At 43.5% G+C, this 6,349-nt stretch overlaps 1 pseudogene; it reads left to right on the top strand.

Moving 5' to 3' along the window:
* The first annotated feature begins 1,903 nt into the window (after positions 1-1,903).
* LOC147427603 (UDP-glycosyltransferase 72B1-like) lies at positions 1,904-5,515 on the top strand (annotated as a pseudogene).
* The last annotated feature ends 834 nt before the right edge of the window (positions 5,516-6,349 follow it).

Below are 6,349 nucleotides of genomic sequence, written 5' to 3' on the forward strand. Positions count from 1 at the left end.
GGTTACCATGAAACAAAGGTGGGAATGGGTCCTAGAGAAATTCTCTTGCAAGATGAATCGTTGGCTGGGCTTCCAAGAAAATCTAGTAGGCAGAGCCCTAGTGATCAAGCACTACATCACTAGCTATGTATTATATTTTCTCTCATGTTGGAGACCCCCAGATGAACATCTCAAAGAAATCATTAGGATATGCAGAAACTTCGTCTGGACAGGGGACCCCCTCAAGAAAGGAGTAGCTGCTACCTCCCCAAAGAACAAGGAGGACTAGGGCTCACTAACATCATTGGTTGGGCTGACAAAATAGCAGCAAAACTAGTGCTTAGAGCTCTTGACCAGCCAGATGAGGAATGGGCCTCCCAACTATTTCATCATTTACATAGGTTTCAACTCAAAGGGATACAAGGAGTCACCAACCTCCCATGAGGCACCCTTTTTTTTTTGCCCTTTGGATGTGATACCTAAAGGGTCCAACCTTCTTAAATCTATTTGGAAGGCCTGGAGCAAGTACACACTGATACTGAGAGTCAACTGGGACTCTAAATAAAGTCTTGGCATCAAGTCTCAGGAATCAATTTGGTGGTCACTTCCCCCTATCCCCCCCCTCACCCTAGCCCACACTAGGACTACTAGACGAATCCATAACAAAGGCATTTTCACTTGGAAAGACCTTTGGTCTTGAGAAGATTCAAGATGGCTCACCCACTCAGAACTTCTTCTTTCTCATCAGCTACAACTGTGAGAACTCATGCTTATTGACTCAAGAAAAGCACTCTTCCTGAGAGATATGGAGTGGTCTCTCTCACGAGCCTTCAACCTATCCGCAAAAGCTTTCTACTGTGTAAAGGGAAGTGCTCTCCACCACCCCCCCAACCTCCCTCTTTGTCTACAGACTCCGGTTCACACCACCCTCAACAAAAAATGGAAGGTAAATTACTCTAAGAAACAATGGAACTTTAAATCCCAGAACATCTGGAGCAAAGAAATCCCTGCCAAGCACTCTGTCCTTCTCTGGCTAATTCTTCACAAAGTAGTATGGACGGGAAGCAGGCTCAGGGCGGCTGGGTTGGGCCAAGAGATCTGCAAAAGATGTTCTCACGCCAAGGAAAACATCCCCCACCTCTTCCTCAACTACCCTGCTAACCTCATCATTCTGTATCCCTTATGTAATGCGATGGGCTCCTCCCCGACTGGAAGCATAAGAAATGAGAGCATATTTAACAATGCTTACCAGACTAAAAGTCTGATGGTACGGTTTGCTCATTTCTCTTTGCAGGTGAACCAGCTCAAACTGGACCAGTGCAGAATATATGAAGCTAATTGAAAGGTGCTTAATGACTGCATGGGCTACTACAACAATGCGAACATCAACAAGCAGCAGGAAGTTCTGTTAGATGTCTCCTATACACACTTGCAGAGGATGATTGAGGATTGCAAGGCTGAAGAAGAGAAACTACCAAGGCAGCACACTAATGGGTTAAGACTCATAGCTCACTTGTAGGAAGTTCTTAGTGCTTTACCTAATGGAAACAATTGGTGATTGGATCAATATATGTAATTTTGATTTTGGTCTTGATCAAGTTGATCTACCCTGCCCAACTGTTCTCACAGCCTTTTGTAATATTCGGATACTAGTCGACATGTTGCGCATCTCTTGTAATATCCACCAGTACTATGTAACAATGTTCCTTATCTAATACATTCCCAAAGCGTTTATGGAAAAAAAAGTACCCTCTCTCTCTCTCTCTCTCTCTCTCTCTCACACACACACACACAAGTCACACGTGTCATGACTCACCCTCGGGCCTCGATATATAAGCCATACACAACTCGTCTTGAATTCCGTCCCGCCAAGCATTTCATTCACGTCACATAGGCAAGCAAAATGGGCTCTTGTAATATTTCTTCCCATGTGGTTGTCTTACCTTTTCTTGATCAAGGCCATGTCAATGGAGCTATGGCCCTGTCAAGAAAGCTAGCCTTGCTTGGAGTCTCTATCACCTTTGTTTGCACTGAATCCTACATTAGCAGCATGCTGAAGCAAGGCTTTGATGCAGGCGATCGGCCCATTTGCCTCCATGGCCTTTCGGATGGCTTGCCCAAGGAGAAGAGCATGGCCTTTCGGAGGGTGGGACGCCTCAGCAAAGAGCTTCACATTCCTGCATACATCTTCTACCCCATGTCATCTAGCTTCTACTCATATATACTGCACATCCCTGATTTTGTGTTGGAAGGCCAACTTCCTCTCGGCCCCCACACAGACTTGAATGACAAGTCTAACATGTTTAACATCCTTGGTTTCCCATCTCTCCATGTCAGCGAGTGCCTGACATATCTTGGGATCCCAATCCAATGTGCTCCTTTGATTATGTCCTTCGATGTGCGGCACTGTGGCGCGATGCAACAGGTATTCTACTCAACACGGTGTATGCATTGGAGAAGGATGTGGTAGACAGCTTGATGGAGAAAGCCCCTCAGTTGGACATAAAGGCATTGGACCCCATTCTGCCAGCATCGTTTCTGAGGGGTGAGTCGTCGATGAGCAAGGAATTAACTGAGAGTGTGGATGCGCAGAGGTGCTTGAAGTGGCTTAGAAGTCGATTGTCATACCTTAACACCATTCCACCTTCTTTGATACCCTAGTCCTTGATCTTTTTATCAAGATTCTCCTTTGCTTGCATAGCTTTCCTCTTGTATCACTCATAATATGCTTCTCTTTTTCACTCAAGCTCAGCTAAGGTAAGAAGTTGATCCATCCATGCTCCTTGATTATCTTCTACTCCTTTGCCATGAAGTCGCATTGTTGGAGTGTTAAGCTCAATTGGTTGCAAAGCCTCTTGACCATACACCAAGTGAAATAGTGTGAACTTTGTGACCTCCCTATATGTAATTTGATACGCCCATAATATCCCATCCAAGAAGTCATCCCACAACTTTGTCTTGTTCTTAACCATCTTTTTGGATGATGCCTCCAACAATGACCCCATTAGCCTTCTCCACCAAACCATTTGATTGTGGGTAGTAGGGTGTGCTATGACAATGTAGAATGTGAAGCTCTTCGTAGACTTTCATGAGTAAACGCTTCCTGAACCCTGGATCATTATCATAACAATTTCCAAGGTGTGCCAAATCTACAACAGATGTGAGTGTATACAAACTTGCTCACCATCCTCTCATTTACCTTTTCCACACTTTGTGCTTCTACCCACCTAGTCACATAGTCTATTGCCACCAAAATGTAGAGCTTACCATTTTTAGTTCTAGGTAGTGAACCCATATCATCAATGCCCACTTTTCAAAGGGTCCATTTGCAAGCACTATTTACTTGGGACCGTGCACTAGTCTTCTATTTCCATTTAGCTAAAAGTTATGATACCTTTTGCACCAATGTTGAACATCCACATGCAAGCTTGGCCAAACATACCCCACAAGAAAACTACTTTTCACAGTTAACTCTTGAGAAAAATGGCCACCACATGCTTCCTCATGCAAACCTTCTAGAATGGATCAAATTTCCTCCATTGTTAGTATATACTCTCTTCTACACACTTGATCTTTTCCTCTTTGATAGAGGGAGCCTTCTAGGAAGAGATAGACACTTGCCTTCTTTATGAGCCTCCTCTTTTGAGCCTTTGTAAAGCCTTGTGGAAACTTGCCTTTCAGAATGTCGCTCACAATGCGAGCCAAGGACTCCATCCCCTGGTACCTTGGTTGTTTTACCATTGCTGCCGCCATGGTGACATGCACTTCTTTGTCAACATGTACCTGATTTTTGTGAAAATAAATCAGCATCTTCATTTTGTTTCCTAGGAATATGATACAACTGCACTTCTTCAAAGTGATTGAAGAATTTGCGGATGTAATGAATCTTTTGCCTTAATCTTTCATTTTTACATGCCCAAATGCCTAAGGTTTTCTTTACAGTGAGAAGTGCATCCCCATTTACCACAAGACGTTGTATCTTCTGAGCAACACACATCTGCAAGCCATGGAGTAGTATATCATACTCCGCTTCATTGTTGCTTATGGAGTCTGACAAACTCACGTGTTCTTTCACAACAGTCACACCATTTGGATCAAGAAACATAATCCCTCCCCCTACTTTTCCTGTGACCTTCCTGAATGCTCCATCAAAGAACAAGGTGAATGAATTAGGTATGTTTTTTTATGTGATAGCAAGGGTAGGCTTTTCACTTCAGGCACCATAATATCCCTTCTGTGCACTCTATAGGTGAGAGTCCCTGCCAATTGTGCACGTACACTATTTTCTACCTTGAAAGAGTATTGGAATTCTTGCAGTTCCATAATCCATTTTGAGATCCTAGGATTTAATGTCATTTGAGAGGACACCCAAGGAAACGATTTTTTGGCAGTGAGTATGATAAAAGGCTTTGGGAGGATATATGATCTAAACTTTCTCATTGCAAAGATGAGAGAAATCATTATAAACTCTGCTTCTGTGTAACACTTTTCTAGTGCGTTCATGACCCTACTAGCAAAGTAGATAGGCTGCATCCTAGTTCTATCTGGATCTTGTTGCAACAACACTACACCCAATGTATCCTTACCTACACTTGAGCTAGCAAACAATGTGTATTCCCAATATGGAGGCATGAGTGTCAGTAACTCTAAAAAAACCATCTTTATACTACAAAAATACTCCTCAATCTCATCAGACTATACAAATTCTACCTGTTGTGTCGATTTTTGGAGGGGGTGAAGTAACTCTGATGATAAGTGGATGACGCGTGACATGTACTTCACCTTTTGGACAAATGAGATTACCTCCTTGAGACTTTTTGGTGACGGTAGTTCAATGAGGGATTTTGCCTTGGACAGATCCACTTCGATGCCCTTGAAGGAGACTTTGTGATCGAGCAAGATCAACTCAGCATTCCTGAGGGGTGAGTCATCGATGAGAAAGGAATTAACTAAGAGTGCGGATGCGTAGAGGTACATCAGTGTTGTACGTAGACTTTGGAACTATTGCCTCTCTGTCAGAGGCTCAGGCACAGGAGCTTGCAATGTGATTGGAAGTCAGTAAGGAATGGTTTCTATGGGTGATAAGAACTTTAGATCAGCAGCAAAAGGGGGAGGAGCATACGCAGCTGCTTCTGAGCGGGTTCGAGAAGAGGACGAAGGGGAAGGGGGTGGTGCTATGGGAACTTGCACCACAGAGGAAGATATTGGCACATCGTGCGATAGTGGGTTTTCTCACGCACTATGGGTGGAACTCGATGTTGGAGGCGCTCTGCAAGGGGGTGCCCATGCTGTGCTACCCCATGTTTGCGGACCAAGGGATGAACGGTAGGTGGGTGGAGGAGAGTTGTTGAAGAGAGAAGGTGAGAATGGTATTGTGAGTAGAAATGAGGTAGAACACATGACTCAGGAGGTGATAACGGGGACAAGCCCCTTGCAAAGCTCAGCTGCTCGAATTCAAGACGTGGCTTGCCATGCTGTTTTCGACACCACTGGTTCGTCCTGCAAGAACCTTCAAGCCTTCGTTAAAAGTCTCTAGCACTTTGAGATGAGCTTTCTAGTTATTTTTTGAGACCTTGTTGGGCTCCATTTCAATATTGCTTCTTTGATCCAACGTGAATAAAAATGGGTAATTGTTTCTAGTTAGGTGATGCTCACACGAAGGGGAGGTAATCGTTATGGATTACCTCCCCTCTCTCCTCTAATTGCACTTAAGAAGGGTGCGGTTAGAATTCGGCATGTTATCCCCTCCCTTTTTTGCACGTGTACAAGTCTACCTTGCTACATCGACACTAGGAGTTTTAGACATGTTCTCATGATGAAAAAATTCTTGATAATATTTATCACCTTCAAAAGATCACTTTATAGTGTACTTAAGTTACAATATTTTTTTTTGTTGTTGCAAAACTCACAATTATGAGTGGATAGTATTAAGAACATCAAAAATATACACCAATCCTCGAGCTCAGACCGAGCCTTGAGGGTCAAAGGATTACAAGTATCTGCTTGGCAGAGAAACCACTACTACTCCTCGGATTTACTTATTACAAGATGTTATGAATTGTTCTAAACGAGTCCTTGAGGCTTTTTTTCCTCCGATCATGTGGATCATCACTCTGCTCTCTTGTATATTTTTACAAAATCTTGCCACAGCCAGATCCCGCTCAAACACGCGACGGTTCCTTGCTTGCCAAATATGGTGCAGGAAGTAGTACCTGATTATTTGAGTGTAGACAAGAAGAGAAGGACTTCCCAGCCTGTTACTACCAAAGAACAGATCATTCTTGAGAACTTAATTTTCCATGTCCTTTGAATCCACTTGCATATTTTCCTAGCCATGCCCCTGATTGCCTGGCATCCCATGAAAAGGTGG

This window comes from Adiantum capillus-veneris, chromosome 23 (assembly GCF_014529385.1).
Source record: "Adiantum capillus-veneris isolate H3 chromosome 23, ASM1452938v2, whole genome shotgun sequence".
In the NCBI taxonomy this organism is placed as follows: domain Eukaryota; kingdom Viridiplantae; phylum Streptophyta; class Polypodiopsida; order Polypodiales; family Pteridaceae; genus Adiantum; species Adiantum capillus-veneris.